The sequence below is a fragment of the Camellia sinensis genome, chromosome 7 (assembly GCF_055761805.1).
Source record: "Camellia sinensis isolate YWXY chromosome 7, ASM5576180v1, whole genome shotgun sequence".
NCBI classification, from domain to species: domain Eukaryota; kingdom Viridiplantae; phylum Streptophyta; class Magnoliopsida; order Ericales; family Theaceae; genus Camellia; species Camellia sinensis.
Window position 1 is genome coordinate 17973296 of NC_138967.1, and position 18077 is coordinate 17991372.

Consider the following 18077-nt stretch of genomic DNA (forward strand, 5'->3'; position numbering starts at 1 on the left):
TCGTGACATTTAATGTACGCCATGATTTGTACAAGACCGGATATTGCTCACGCCGTTGGTGTGGCGAGTCGTTTTTTCTCTAATCCGGGTAAAGAACATTCGGCAACGGTAAAATGGATTCTAAGATATTTTTGAGGGACTTCGAAAATGTGTTTGTGTTTTGGGGATGGTAAGCCGATGCTTGACGGGTTCATAGATTCTGACATGGCCGGTGATGTTGATTTTAGGAAATCTACTTCGGGATATTTGATGACTTTTACAGGGGGAGCTGTGGCATAGCAATCTAAATTACAAATATGTGTTGCTCTCTCAACTACCGAAGCTGAATTTATTGCCATTACGGAAGCTTGCAATGAAGAGTTATGGTTGAAGAAATTTTTACAAGAATTGGGTTTGAAGCAAGAAAGGTATGTGTTTTATTGTGATAGTCAAAGTGCTATTCATTTGAGTAAAAATTCTACTTTTCATTTGAGGTTGAAACACATTAATGTGAGATATCATTGGATTCGTAATGTGTTAGATTCGAAATTATTGCAACTTGAAAAGGTTCACACAGATGATAATATTTCGGATATGTTGACTAAGACTTTGTCGAGGGACAAACATTTAAAGTGTCGAACTTTAGCGGGTATGGTTGATGTCTCCACCTAAGTCAGTAGGAAGAGAATTGTTGGGTATACCTCCTTAGTGGAGTATGGGACCCAATTGGTTTATTAAAATATTTAGTTTGGTTTGGTATTGGTTATAATATATTGTTAATATATTATATCTAACTTGTGGAGGCCCAATGGATATTTTATAATCAGTTTGGAAGCAACTAGAGTTTTGATAAAAAGCTCAAGATTCAACAATATATATAAATATTGTTTGTTGCTCTTCCCGAAGGTGTGCGGTTGCTACATGGTATTGGTGTTCAATCTCGGTGGGTGTCGTTTTGGCTACAGAGGCTTGGAAGGTTTGTTTGGGGGCATATTTGATTGCTTGAGTGGAGATTGATTTGGGTCTATTATTTTAGATCTTTTACAATCTGTTTCGAAGATTTTTGTTCGTCTATTTGGTGTGGTCTTTCCTCTTGTTATTTGTGATTATTTAGAATTCACCTAAAGATGATTTGTGAGACTATTTGTGTCTCTTTTGTAATCGTTTGGACACTTTTTGGTTGACAGTGGAATTGGATTTCGATCCCGTGGATGTACCTCGCATTAAGAGAACCACGTAAAATTCTTGTGTTGCTATTGATTTAATTTTTCTGCGTTAGTTTTATTCCCATTGATTGATTTACTTGTGGGAAATCATATATTTTCCCTAACAACTGGCACATGAAATCGTAGAATATATTAAAAAGCACAAAAAGGGTCGAAAGTTCGTGTTTGAACTGAAACTAGACATGAACAAGGCCTATGACAGGATCAGTTGGGAGTTTTTATTAACAATAATGCAAAAAATGGGGTTTTCCCAACACTGGCTTAGGTTGATTGAACAATGTATCTCTACAATTTCCTTTTCTGTATTGATTAATGGAAGTCGATCTGAATTTTTCCATCTATCAACAAGTCTTAGGCAGGGTGATTCTTTGTCACCTTATCTTTTTTTATTGGTAATGCAAGCTTTATCGAATGGTTTTACTCATCTTGAAAACCAACGCATATGTAAAGGGATAGCTATTTGTAAACAAGCCCCCCTCATAAATCATCTCCTTTTTGCGGATGACTGTTTCATTTTTCAAACCTTTGAGTTATCCCATGTATGGTGTTTACAATGGTTTTTGAATGCTTTTTGCTCCCAAATAGGGTTTCGTATTAACTACCAAAAATCTAAAATCTTCCTTAGCCCAAATATGTTGGAATCTGATAAACAGAATCTCCAATCAATCTTATGTGTTAAAGCTGGGACTCATTCGGGCATTTATTTAGGAGCCAATTTGGATTTTTCGGGCCAATAAAAAGGGGTTATTTTCAATTCAATTTTAGAAAAAATAACAAATAAGCTACAAGGGTGGAAATGTAAGATGTAAAATTTCGCAGGGAGAGGGGTTTTGGTTAGACATGTGCTATATTCGATACCGGTGTACTTAATGTCATTATTTCGAATGCCAAATTCTTTTTTGGGCAAAATTTCTAAAATAATCAGAAATTTCCTATGGAATTCCAATAGTGAACGAGGTATCTCTTGGAAAAAAATGGATGCATTTATGCTTTCCAAAAGATTGGGGTAGATTGGGATTTAGGGATTTAACGTGCTTCAATCAAGCTCTACTGGAAAACAGGCGTTGAGGTTGATTTCTAACCCCAATGGGTTATTGTCACGAGTATTATTGAGTAAGTATTGTCATAGACAAACACTCCTCAATGTTACTTTGAGTTCTACTGCTTCTTGGGGGTGGCGGAGTATTTTATGGGATAGGGATCTACTGAAGTCGGGTCTTCATTGGGTAGTAAAGAATGGCCAACAAATTCGGCCTTTCGAAGATCAATGGATCCCTTCTATGCTCAATCCATTACGAGGAAGGGATATTACCAGAATTCTTCCGGATATACGGGTAGAACATTTTATTGATTAGGATCACGACTGTTGGAGGGAGAATTTGCTAAGATTGTTCTTCCCCAGTAGACTGTACATGAGCTATTATATCAGTTCACATACCCAATTATCCTTGTGAAGACAAACTAGTCTAGAGCCCAGTTAAAAATGGAGTTTATTCTGTAAAATCTGGGTATAAACAAGCCTTGATTCGTACTTATCCTATATTTTATAGGACTTGTTATATTCCAGGGGTATGAAAGAAGTTATGGAATATAGGCTTACCTCCAAAATGGACTGTCTTCATTTGGAAATGTCTTCATAGAATTCTTCTCATCCAATGGGATTAAAAAAATGCGATGTCCAAGTTAACACTAGATGTGCCAGATGTAACAATGAACAAGAGACAATTGAACATGTATTTTTTGAATGTGAGTGGGCACAAAGAGTATAGAGAGGAATGCCTTTGGGTCTAAATTTTAGAATTGGTGTACCGATATCTTTTTTTCAATGGTTTACAGGTTGGATTGAACAAGTCAAAGACACTCAAATTGTTATCCAATTGGTTTCCATTCTATGGGCCATATGGCTGCAAAGAAATCAAGTGGTCTTCCATCACAATTTCCCAAATATTGAGAACACATTAGAGGAAGCTAGGAAACTTTTTGACATGTTCTCATGTCTTAATAAAACAAGCAATGGAAATTGCTCTATTTCTGAAAATAATATAGACACTAACACATCTAAACTTTGCATTTTGCAGAATGTTATGGACAGCAGCACTGCAATAGCTTCTTGGTATTTCATCATAGATGGTTCATGGAAATCACCAACAGACCACGCTGGTTATGGTGAAGACATCCTTACTACATGCCTTACTAGCTGAAGCGCGTGCACGCTCAGGTGCAATCCGATGGGCTGTACAGCAACATTTGAAACATATAAATGTGTACACAAACTGTCAGGCACTGGTCCAGATGCTTCAACAACAACAATGTCAAGGGGATTGACACATTATTACTCTTGTTCATGATATTCTAGCTTATGCAAAGTGTTTGAATTATGTATGTATTCGTAAAGTTGCAAGAAGTGTAATTTAGCCAGTACATAATCTGGCCAAAAATATAACTACTAATACTTAAGGGTATAATATATGGATGGTTGTTTAGTTCTCAAAAAAATATTTACCCATAATATCTCAATCCTTTGTGCATCGAAAATAATAAATACTTATTTAGTAGTTTCATATCATCATTTTACATTGTTTATGTAGGCTACATCTATTTAGTCAAATTTGATTAGATGTGATTAGCATACCTAAGACTAATACCAATCCCTTTGGATTATTGAGCTCATCTCATATTTGGATTTACCTAGAATTATAAAGAGGAATTGATAAAATCCTACCAATTTTATAATTTAATTAATTAGTCTAAACTTTAGTATTTCATTTTATATTCCACCCCGTCCTGAGATTTAATAGTCTACCATATAGAGATATTATATTTAGATGGACTATTATACTCTGTTTATTTGGATGAAAAATATTATTCATGCTTTTTTAGTGTTTAGTATAATAGAAAAGAAAAGTCAACAAAAAAATAAGTTTATATGTGTAGAAAATAGTTTTTACTTTTAAAAAGGCAAAAAATACTTTTCAAACTAAAATCTTCTACTAATGTTACCACACTACTAACATCACTATCACTTCCACCATCACACTAAGGCCAAGTTTGGAAAGACTAAGTAAGTGCACTTTTTGACTTTTCTTGTATTATGTGTAGAAAAAGTATAGAGGAGATGTTGATTGATGTGACCCAAAAAAGATAAAAAGATGAAATGAGTACACTTTTTTAGTTTAGCCAAACTTGGCCTAAGCACTCGTTTGGCATAAGGCTACAAGCTAAATAGTCACAAAAAGACAAAATATGTTAAAAAGTCAATAAGATAATATGTCACATCTAAAACATAATCATTTCATTTTTTATCTCATAAAAGTCAAAAAAGTTAAAACTCATCACAAACGAGACTTTTTTTAGCCCCAAACTAAAATATCCAAAAAGTCAAAAAACTAAAAAGTCAACTCACATCCCAAACAAACCCTAATATCACCACGACCATTTTTGCCATCCGTCACCACAACACCCCTCCCCCCCTCACCACCACCACCACCACCACCACCACCACCACCACCACCACCCCCCTCCCCCCCCCCCCCACACCCACACACACACACACACACACACACACACACACACACACACACCACTTTCATCCTACCACCACTTCAAAAAATGTATTTAAAAAAAAATCACAAAAAATATTTTTCATTATAAAATAGTTTTACCCAAACAAACAAAACGTTAATCTCACACACACACACCACTTTCATCCTACCACCACTTCAAAAAATGTATTTAAAAAAAAATCACAAAAAATATTTTTTATTATAAAATAGTTTTACCCAAACAAACAAAACGTTAACCTCAAAATCATACCTAAGGACTATGGCTTTTTTTTATAAGTGGGTTAAAAGTCACTTCTTAACTTTTAATCCATTTTGGATCACATCATCTCTCACATTTTTTATGTATTTTTTATAAAAAAAAATTAAAAAAATCAAAAAATTAATTTTTAATCACCTTTCCAAAACACCCCTATATTGGCAAAATAAACAAGTCCATAGTGGTTCTTCCAACCAATATTAATTTAGTAAAAAGATTTATGAGTGAGTTAATACAGACCAGTGATTTTTAAGTGAAAAATAGAAATGATAGTTTAGTTAATTTGTTTGAGAGGTTAAAAATACCACATAAATTATTGACTACCACCCAATGACGTGGCATGAGTTTTGTCTCGAGGGTCCATCACACTAGATATCATTATCATTAATATCATAACGTAAAACTGTTAAGCATACACGATCTATCAAAATCAACTTCACATAATATTATTTTCAACCAATTCTACACCCAAAATTTTTTTTTTGTCAAATTACATGTAAAAACAGAAACTAAGGCATAAATATTATTGTTTTAACAAAAATAAAGCAAAATCTACACATTTCACATTGTTCATTGCAAGTTTTTATTTTGAGAAATCATTACATGATAATCTCATTATTTATGTTATCAAACATTTCTTTTTTTTGATATATATGTAATCAAAAAATAATAAATAAATAAAATAAAATAAAATAAAAAACTCCAAAAAGCTCCAAACAAAATGTAAACGATTCTATGACAAATTTGACTACATATATACCATCAATAAATATTAACTATTGATTAAATTAAATATGTTTCTAAATGTATGAGATATTCAATTTTCGAAAATCAATTTATAAGATACAAAATTTTATTTTATGTGATTTTTTTATTATTTATTTATTTCATTGGAGTCATTTTCGGACTGAGGGAGTATAAGAATTAGAGCTTGTTTGGAATATCCTCTGGGACTAAAATAGTCATATATGATAAAATAGACTATTTTAGTTAAATAAGACAAAATGTCACATTCAACTCATAATCATTTCATTTTTTATAATACAAAAGTTAAAAAATTTTAAAAATTTATTTTAAACGAAACTTTTTAACCTTAAATTAAAATATCTAAAAATTTAAAAAATCAATTAACATTTCAAACGATTTTTATTAATATAATTTGTAAAAAAAATAAAATAAAATTCAACAGTGGATGTGACTTGACACCCCTTCTAACACTTGGGTTACGGCCCTGCCGTCACGTACTCACAATGTTTACTGAATGGTCAACAAAACAACAGTTGCTTGATGCTTTACACCGCCATCCTGCATTGTTCTTGGTCGATTATCGATTCGTTTGGGATATGGTTTGTTTTTTTTTATTTTTAGGAGTTGTTTAGGATATTTTAAATAAGTGTATTTTTTATCTTTTTTGATTAAAAAATTGAGAAAAAAATATAGATATTTGGATTAATTTTTTGACTTTTTATGAAAAAATATATTATAAAAAATTGTAAAAATTGATTTGTAGGGAAAAATTAGGATTGAGAGTTGTGCAGTCGTAATTGTTGACTTTTGGTAAATAGTATTAATTTTTTAACTTTTTAAGTAATTTTTTGACTTTTTGACTTTTTTGCAATATGACAAACTTGACCTTAGTTTTTTTATTATTATAACTTGAAATTAAAAAGCTTTGTTTAAAATGAATTTTTTAATTTTTCTAATTTTTATAAAAAAAATATATAATGATTAAGAATTAAATGTGATATTTTATCTTATTAAATTAAAAGTTTTAATTTTTTTTTTTTTTTTTTTTTTTACTACAATAACCGAAAAGCCCTGACTTTTTCTTTCCAAACTAACCGTATGTTGGCTTCGTTTTACAAATGAGTCATTTTACTATTTGCTAAAATTATTACCTAAATAATGATACATCGTATTTTGTAAGTATAAAAAATTCTGTCTATACAAAAAATAAATAAATAAATACATAAAAGTAATGTAATGATACCATTTTAATAAATAAACTCACTTTTACATGTATTTTGTTTTAAAATAAAATTATCACATTTTTTTTTTTGCAATTTATCATATGAGATATATCATTAAAGGTTAGTTATTAGTAGCGACCGAATATCTATATTGGAGGACATTGTCAGATCTATCATAAGTTCTATTTTGATAATTCAAATTAATTATTTGTTAAACAATTTGTGCGTATTATCCATAAAAAAAAAATAGATCGATCTGATTATCGTAACTTATTTAATTTATCATTTTTGTGATAAAAAATGAATAATTTATTTTTAAAAATACAATTATCGTTCATTTTTTTTTTATAACAAATGCAATAAATTGAATACGATGCGATTATCGAATCGATTTATTTTATGTGTGAATGATATACATGTTATGTTCAACAAAATAAACTATTCAAATTATCAAAACCAATCCTATAATGGACAATGTAACCCAAACATATGGATCGGAGAAAATCCACCTCCCATAAATACTCTTTAATAATTTTTCATCCCCATGTTTTCATTGCCAACAAAGCCTAAAGCAAAAGCACTGCTGCAGAAAAAATAAAAATAAAAAATAAAAATAAAAAAATAGAAGGAACATCCTCCAAACCAAAAGTTGATCATGGTGATGAATTCCCAGAGATCACTCTAAGGCCGTTTGATCCCTCCGACGCTAACGACATCATGGTATGGGCATCAAACGATAGAGTCTTGGGACACATACACTTCAAAAGAACAAGCCATTGATTTCATACCAAACAGAGTAATTCCTCATCCATGGACAAGAGCAATATGCCTCAAAAACAGAGTAATTGGCTCTGTTTTAGTGGCTCCGAGCTCGGGCATTGGCAAAAACAGAGCAGAGCTCGGCTATGCCCTGCGCTCGAAGTATTGGGGCAAAAGAATCATCACGAGGGTGGTGAAAATGGTGGTTTCCACTGTGTTTAGCGAGTGGCTGGAGTTGGAGAAATCGAGGCCAAGCCCGGCCCTGGGAGCACGCAAGAGAGGCCTGTGCCTTAGGCCCCAAAATTTGGATTGAAAAAAAGGAACCCTATATATAATTTTGTGTTTTAGATATATATATATATATATAAAAGGTCCAAATATTTTTAGGCCCAATTGAACATACCCCCTCCTCCCAAAAAAACAAAAAAAAAAAAAGACAAGAAAAAAAGAAACACATCATAATAGAGGCCCAATTGAACATGGGGCCAAAAAAAAAAAAAATCATAATACCCACCCTGAGAGGAATGAATTCAAAAACATGAATCCAAGTACACCAGGTCCAGATGAAACAAACACAATCTCTCTTGCATTTGAATTTTAGAATTTCATATGAAACCGTGGCTCTATGAGTCCACCTTCTTCATACCACCTTCAGTCCTCTCCTCTCCTCCATATCTGACGTAGGCGCTGAGCATCAATCAATGATTTCAGACAGCAAAACCTTGAGTCCTCTCTCTCTCTCTCTCTCTCTCTCTATATATATATATATATATCACATTTAAATGGAGGAAGTTGTTGCCCTAATTTTTTCCCTAATTTCTTGCCCTATATAATTTGTTCTTTAAATTAGAAAATTACCTAATTTATGTGCTTTAGTGGAAGTCTATAATTTTTGTTATGCTCTAGTTCTGAAAATATATAATTTGCAAAGATCAGTGATTGTGGATTTGGGTGGATTTTTGATTATATAGGGTAGTCATGCCTCCTAGGAAGTATATTTCTTGATGTGAAAAAAGGAAAAAGAAGCAAGAATTATAAAATTTTATTTAATCTCAATCGGGAGCGCTTGATAAAGTTTTTGGTAGCAAGAAACAAAAAGAAAGTTCATGTTTGGTTGATGAAGATTTGGTAATTGAAGAACTTAATCAATGTAATGAGAATGATAACGAAGATTTGGGTGTTGAAGAGCCTATTGAATGTTTGAATGAGAATGAAAATGAAGATTTAGTGAATGAGGAACCCACTGAAAGTGAAGATTTTAATGTTGAATATGGACCTTTAAATATTAATGACCCAAGTAATTGGGACAAGATTGATCAGAATTTCATAGATTTATTAGTTAAAAGAGGTCTTATAAGAAGTAATGTTGTCAATTTTCCTAGAGATGACAAGGATAGACATTTCTCATCTACATATTACATTCGAGATTTATCAAATGGAGAGAAGCAAGATAGGAAATGGCTAGTATATTCAGATGCTTAAGACAAAGTATTTTGTTTTTGTTGTAGGTTGTTTAAGGAAGATGAGAACAAGACTCAGTTGGCTACTAATGGATTTAAAGATTGGAAGAATTTAGGTCATAGGCTTAGAAGTCATGAAACTAGCAATAAGCACATTACTTGTATAAGCTAACAGATTGAATTGGAAAAAAGATTGCAAAAGAATGAAACAACTGATAAAGGCGTTCAAGAACAAATCAATAGGGAGAGAGAATATTGGGAAAATGTGTTACTAAGGATAATTACTGTTGTGAGAACTCTTGCTAAAAATAATTTAGCATTTTATGGAAACAATGAGAAGATTTATCAAGAAAGAAATTGAAACTTTTTAAGTTTAATTGAAATGATTGTTCAATTTGATTCGGTAATGCAAGACCACCTTCATCGCATTTAAAGGAATCATTACCATTATCTTGGTCACAAAATTCAAAATAAATTGATACAAATGTTAGCAGATGAGATCAAAAGTACAATTGTGAAAAGAATCAAATAAGAGAAATATTTTTTAGTTATTCTTGATTGTGTTAGAAATGGTTTTGGAAAATAAGATTTTTTCCTCAACTTTGGTCTATTTTTTAGGTGGGACTCATGCACCAAAGTTGGCGGGTCTAAGTGGTAATGCGTTTTATGCCGCATTGGGATTCACGTGGTATATTTGGTTGCTCAAAAAAATTATCGAGTGAACGGGAAATTAAAGCTAAAGAGAGCTCCATATAAATGGTATTTTTGGGAAAATTTCCTAAACGTTTGGTTTAAGGTTTGTACCATATTGGTTTGGTGGGCAAACTTATGTGGGTTTATAAGACATGGGTTTGTAACTTAGAGAGGGCCCCAAGGGACAACCCAAGTTTATAGAAGGGAGAGGTTATGGACAAATTGGACTAGACCTATTGGACCCAAAAAAAAACGCGCGCCACCATCCGTCCGATCAGTCAGGCAGGCTGGGTTGGGTCTGGGCTTGGGCACGGGTGTGTGGTGTGAGGTTGGGTTGGGCTTGTCTAGCCTAATACTTATCTTTTTGGGCCAAAAACATTTGAAATTAATTTTATTTTTTGAAATAAAATATGTCCAATTTTTTCTCACCCGAACAGATGCATATCTGTTTAATTTTAAACCCAACAAATTCTAATTTGTTTGAATTAAAACCGGACATATTTAATATATGTTTAAAATTTAAACCAAATAGTGCCTTAACTGTTCAATCTGTCCCGAACAGATTCTATACCTATTCAAACGGGTTTTGTACCTGTTTATTTCAAACCGAACAGCCACCACTCTATCTATAAATAGGCAGTCCCTCATTTGGTTTTTGCACTTGAAATTTTCGTTCAAAATTCTGCAATTACTCTCTACATTTTGTTGCATTATTTTCTTGTGAGAAAGCGTGTAAACACAAAATATGTTCGCTGTGCAAATAATTTGTAGTGCTGCTATTATTTGCAGTTGATCATTTTATCTTGAGAGATAGACGTCCACAATCTGAAAGCACCGTAGAGAGGACGAATCTGTCTTAAGGACACAGTGTTAAACACTGGACTTGATCAAAAATTTGTTCAACAAATTAATTTGATAAGTAATTAATTTACTTTCTGTTTTATTATTTTCTACTTCAAATTTTGATTTTTTTTTGGTAACAAAATAAAATTCTATTTTATTTATTTATTTATTTTATATTCTGGTTTGATTTTTGTAATCAAACAAACTCTCTCTTTTTCTTTATTTCTTTTGTTTGTTGTTAAGTATACAAACATTATTTATTCTTCAAATACAGTGAAGATTGTCCTACAATCTTAAGGCAGAATATTTTTTTTGTGTTTTCATTGTATTTATTTTCTGTGCTTTTTACAAAGTAATATTCTGGTTGGAAAATACAAATAGTAGTCATATACTGTTTGACAAATAGCAGTAATATAATGTTTAATTTCTTTGACAATTAGTAGTAATATACTGGTGTCATTAACAATTTCAAAATATTATTTCGTGTAATAGTGTTACAGAAAATTATTGTGTAGTAATTTGTTTTCCTGGTTTTAGTAATTAGAAAAATAAAATTATTTTTTGTTATAATTTATTTTCTAGTTTGAGTAACCAGAAAATTAATTTGTGTTTTGGTTTTTCTGATTTTTTGTAATCAGATATTATGGCTGCTGAAAGTAGTACTCCAAATTCGATTGTTACAATGATTCTGGTCCCTATCCAAAACCATGTTCAAGTTCCAATAAATCATGGAGAAAAATCGAAAAAATTTAATGGTACCGAGTTTAAGAGATGGCAGCAGAAAATGTTATTCTATCTTACAACTCTAAATCTGGCTCGATTTCTCCGTAAAGAGGCTCTAGTACTTTGAGAGGATGAAAGTGATCGGCAAGTTGTTGCCACTGTAGACGCTTGGAAACATTCTGATTTTCTGTGCAGAAACTACATCCTCAATGGCCTTAACAACATGTTGTATAATGTTTACAGCCCTCTGAAAACAGCAAAAGAATTATGGAATTCTTTGAAGAAAAAATACACGACAGAGGATGTCGGCACAAAGAAATTTGTTGTTGGTAAATTTCTGGACTTTGTTATGGTAGACTCCGAAACGGTAATTTCTCAAGTTCAAAATTTTCAATTAATTTTGCATGATATTCATTCTAATGGTATGTCTCTTAACGAGTCTTTCAAGTCACTGCTTTAGTGGAAAAGTTACTACCGGCTTGGAAAGATTTCAAAAATTATTTAAAACATAAACGCAAGGGAGATGACCATGGATGAATAGATTGTAAGACTACGAATTGAGGAAGATAACCGAAAGGATGAAAAACTGAATGATAAAAATCCCATTGAGTCCAAAGCTAATATGGTTGAACAAGTGCACAAACCACATAACAAAAAGAGGAAGTTTACTAGAGATAGTCCTAAACAAGGTGACAATAATGGCAATAAAAAGTTCAATGGTAAATGCTATAACTATGGCAAGACCGGACATTGAGCTTCTGATTGCCGCCACCCTAAAAAGGATCACAGAAGTACAAGCAAGAAGACTATACCAATCAAGCCAATGTGACAAAACTTGATTACATCCCTGACGGGGTAAATGACATCAATCTCTCTGCTGTGATGCCTGAGACTAATTTGATTGGAAATCCCAAGAAATGGTGGGTTGACACTGGGGCTACTCGACACATTTGCGCAGACAAGAAGATGTTCACTACCTATAATGAGGCTGCAAATGGTGAGCAACTATACATGGGAAACTCATCTACTTCTATTGTGGCAGGAAAAGGGAAAGTAGTCTTGAAGATGATATCGGGGAAGGAATTAATCCTCAACAACGTACTGCATGTAACAGACATCCGAAAGAATTAAGTTTCTGGTTCTTTGTTAAGTAAAAATGGTTTTAGACTTGTTTTTTAGTCTAATAAATTTGTATTAACAAATAGTGGTATATATGTTGGTAAGGAATACATGAGTGATGGCCTCTTCAAGTTGAATGTAATGACGGTTGTACCTAAACTTGCTATTAATAAGAATAACACATCTTTTGCTTATATTCTTGAGTCAAATTTATAGCAAAGTAGATTAGGATATGTAAATTTTGATACTTTGCATAGATTAATTAGTTTGGATTATATACCAAAGTTTGAAATTGATCCTAATCACAAATGTGAGATTTGTGTAGAAACGAAACTAACTAAGGCTCCATTTAAATCGGTTGAAAGAAAAAACCGAACCTCTAGAATTAATTCATACTGATGTATGTGATCTTAAATTTGTTCAAACTAGAGGAGGCAAAAAATATTTCATAACATTTATCGATGATTGCACAAGATATTGTTATATATAATTACTTAGAAGTAAATATGAAGCCTTGGAAATGTTTAAACTCTACAAAATTGAAGTTGAAAATCAACTTGGTAAAACCATTAAAATGGTTAGAAGTGATAGGGGTGGTGAATATGATGCACCATTAAATGAATTTTGTGTACAACATTGCATTATTCACCAAACTACAGCACCCTATTCTCCACAGCAAAATGAAATTATTGAAAGGAAGAATAGAATCTTTAAAGAAATGATGAATGTCATGTAACTAAGTTCAGGCTTACCGCAAAACTTGTGGAGGAAAGCAATATTGTCTGCTAATTATGTTCTTAACAGAATAACCCACAAGAAAACTAACAACACTCCTCATGAATTGTGGAAAGGTCGACCACCTTCCTACAAATACTTAAAAGTGTGGGGGTGTTTGGCAAAGGTAGAAGTTCATGTTCTTAAAATGACTAAGATAGGATCAAAAACAGTGGATTGGGTGTTTATTGGTTATGCTCAGAATAGTAGTGCATATCGATTTTTGACTTATAAATCAGAAATACTTGATATACATGTGAACACTATTATAGAGTCAATGAATGCTATGTTTTTTGAACATGTCTTTCCTTACAAGAAAGGACAGGAATTAAGTTCACATAAAAGAACTTATGATTGTACACAAAGCCAAGAGACTAATGACAATCAAACACAAAAGACTAGTAATGGTCTCAACCAACAAGATTCAACTGATGATGAACCAAGACGAAGTAAGAGAGCTAGAACATCAAAATCCTTTGGTCCAGATTTTCTGAAATACTTGTTAGAAAATGAACCTCAAAGCTTTAAGGAAGCAATGACAAGACCTTAAGCACCTTTGTGGAAAGAGGCTGTTAATAATGAAATTGAATCCATTATAAAAAAATCATACTTGAGAATTGGTAGATCTTTCACCTGGTTCTAAACCTCTTGGATATAAGTGGATATTTAAGAGAAAAATGAAAGCAGATGGTTCAATAGACAAGTATAAAGCAAGACTTGTGGTAAAAGGTTACAGACAAAAGAAAGGTCTGGACTATTTTGACACATATTCCCCTGTGATAAGAATAACATCTATTTGCATGCTTATTGCTATAGCAGCGTTGTATAATTTAGAAATACATCAAATAGATGTCAAGACAACTTTTTTAAACAGTGATCTAAATGAATAGATCTATATGGAGCAACCCGAAGGGGTTGTAGTGCCAGGGCAAGAAAAGAAAAATCTTTTTATGGATTAAAACAAACACCTAAGCAATGGTATGAAAAATTTGATCATGTTATGCTTACTAATGAGTTTAAAATAAACGAATGTGACAAGTGCATCTATATTAAAAACACTGACAAAGATTATGTCATCATTTGTCTTTATGTAGATGGCATGCTTATCACTGGAAGCAGTCAAAACATGATCAAATCAACTAAGCAAATGTTGAACAAAAGATTTGATATGAAAGATATGGGGGTCGCTGATGTAATATTAGGAATAAAAATTACTAAAACATCTGATGGATATGCATTATCTCAATCACATTATATTGAGAAAATTATTGGTAAATTTATCAAGGATGATATGAATGTAGCTAGAACACTTGTAGGCATCAGTCTTTATTTATCGAAAAATAAAGGTGATGCAGTGTCTCAGCTAAAATACTCTCAAATCATTGGAAGCCTAATGTATCTAATGAATTGTACTCGTCCTGATATAGCTTATGTTGTCAGTAAATTGAGTAGGTACACTAGTAACCCTAGAGAAGACCATTAGAAAGTGATCATTCGGGTTCTTAAATATCTAAGATTTACCCGTGATCATGGTTTGAACTTTGCTCGATATCCTGTAGTATTAGAAGGTTATTGTGATGCCAATTGGATATTAGATACTAAAGATTCAAAATCCACTAGTGGATATGTCTTTACTCTGGGAGGCGCTGCTGTTTCTTGAAATCCACGAAACAAATATGCATTGCACGATCTACAATGGAATCTGAGTTTATTGCTTTAGAAAAAGCATGAGAAGAAGCCGAATGGCTTTGCCACTTCCTAGAAGATTTTCCAATGTGGCCAAAACCTGTGCCAGCTATTTGCATTCATTGTGATAATCAATCTGCTATAGGCAGGGCACAAAATGATATGTACAATGGTAAGTCACGACATATTCGTCGTCGACATAACATTGTAAGGCAATTGCTCTAAAATGGAACAATCTCAATAGATTATATAAAATGTAAAGGGAATATTGTGGATCCATTAACAAAAGGTTTGACTAAAGAGCAAGTGTTTAGTTCATCGAAGATGGTAGGATTAAAGCCTATTACATATGAGTCATCATAAGGATAACCCTACTTATATGACTGGAGATCCCAAGAACTAAGTTCAAAGGGACAACTAAGTTATGTGTGGCTCACCAGAAATCACCAAGGGATTAAAATTCCCTACCCATTCTTATGGTGAGAGTGATATTTACAACATGTGTTGTATGTAGGGATTTAAGGATAAGCTTTGTTTTTAATGATTACTTATATCTTGATTTAGGCATAAAAAACATGACGAGTATAAGAGATACTCACAATAAGAATCACCTATATAAGTGTCAAACTGGGGCTGGTTCTATGAGAATGAATAGGCTAAATTTTCTAGAAGTACTTATGAATAACCAGATGCGTTCAAGGCCAAAATGAACACAACCGTGAGAACCACGATGTGTCAGAAGATATTTTCTGTGAAATCTATTGTCTTAGCTTACACAAACGGCTGAACAATTCAAGGCAACACATCCATTGGTTAGCTAGTAAATTCGATAAGTTATCACTAGGGAAGATTCAAGGCCGAAAGCTACCTATCCTGATGCAAGATATTTTTAATTTATACTCTTTCGACAAATTCTGCATATTGCTGCATTTCCGTTGTCATCAAATTCCATTCATGTAGGGAATTGTTAGAAATGGTTTTAGAAAATAAGATTTTTCCTCAACTTTGGTCTATTTTTTAGGTGGGACCCATGCGTCAAAGTTGTCAGGTCTAAGTGGTAATGTGTTCTATGCCGCATTGTAATTCACGTGATATATTTGGTTGCTCAAAACCATTATCGGGTGAATAAGAAATTGAAGTCAAAGAGAGCTCCATGAAAATGGTGTTTTTGGTGAAATTTCCTAAAGGTTTGGTTTAAGGCTTGTCCCATATTGGTTTGGTGGGCAAACTTATGTGGGTTCATAAGGCATGGATTTGTAACTTGGGGAGGGCCCCAAGGGGCACCCCAAGTTTGTAGAAGAGAGAGGTTATGGGCAAATTGGACTAGACCCATTGGACCCAAAAATAAACACACGCACGCACGCTGCTGCCGCCGTCCGTCCGTCTGGTCAATCTGGGGGCCTGGGCTGGGCCTGGGCTCGGGCGCGGGTGTATGGTGTGAGGTTGGGTTGGGCTTGTCCGGCCTAATACTTATCTTTTTGGGCCAAAAAAATTTGAAATTAATTTTATTTTTTGAATTAAAATTTGTCCAGTTTTTTCCCACCCGAACATATGCATATCTGTTTAATTTTAAACCCAACAGGTTCCAATCTGTTTGAATTAAAACCGGAAAATTCAATATCTGTTTAAAATTCAAACCAAACAGTGCCTTAACTATTCAATCTGTCCCGAACAGATTCTATAACTGTTCAAATAGGTTTTGTACCTGTTTAATTCAAACCGAATAGCCACCACTCTATCTATAAATAGGCAGTCCCTCATTTGGTTTTTTGCACTTGAAATTTTCATCCAAAATTCTGCAATTACTCTCTACATTTTGCTGCATTATTTTATTGTGAGAAAAAGTGTAAATACAAAGTGTGTTCGTTGTGCGAATAATTTGTAGTGCTTCTATTATTTGCAGTTGATCATTTTATCCTGGGAGATAGAGGTCTACAATCTAAAAGCACCGTGGAGAGGACAATTCTGTCTTAAGGATACAGTGTTAAACATTGGACTTGATCAAAAATTTGTTCAACAAATTAATTTGGTAAGTAATTAATTTACTTTCTGTTTTATTATTTTCTATTTCAAATTTTGATTTTGTTTTTGTAATAAAATAAAAATATGTTTTATTTCTTTATTTTATATTATGATTTGATTTTTGTAATCAAACAAACTCTCTCATTTTCTTTATTTCTTTTGTTTGTTGTTAAGTACACAAACATTATTTATTCTTCAAATACAGTGAAGATTGTCTAACAGATTGTACTTTGGATATTAGTCATGAAGAACAAATGTCTCTTGTAATAAGATGTGTGAATGTTTCATCTAATCAAGTAAAGGTGGAAGAGTTCTTTTTAGAATTTTTAAAGGTGGATGATACATCGGGACTGGGTCTTTTTAATGTACTTAAAGAGGTATTGTGCACACTCCAACTTGATATTAGTGATATAAGAGGACAAGGATATGATAATGACTCTAACATGAAAGGGAAACACAAAGGTGTACAGAAAAGGCTACTTGAAATAAATCCTAGAGCATTCTACATACCATGTGGTTGTCATAGTCTTAACATTGCACTTTGTGATATGGCTAACTCTGGTCCCAAAGCTATCTCTTTTTTTGGAGTGTTACAATATATATATTTATTGTTTTCATCTTCTACAAAGCGGCAGAAAGTTTTCAAAGATCATGTGAAAGGTCTCACATTGAAGTCATTGTCACAAACAAGGTAGGAAAGTCGCGTTGAAAGTGTTAAAGCAATAAGATATCAAGCTCCACAAATAAGAGATGCTTTAAATCATTTGGCAAATATTGGTGAACCCCACAATACAAAAAGTGATGCTGAGTCTTTAACAACATATGAAATTGAGAACTTTGAATTTTTGCTGGGTATGATTATTTGGCACAATTTATTGTTTGCAGTTAACTCAGTTAGCAAAATATTTCAAAGGAAAGACATGCATATTGATGTTGCTATAATTCAGTTAAAAGGACTCATTACCTTTTTTGAAAAGCATAGAGAAACTGGATTTTTGGATACC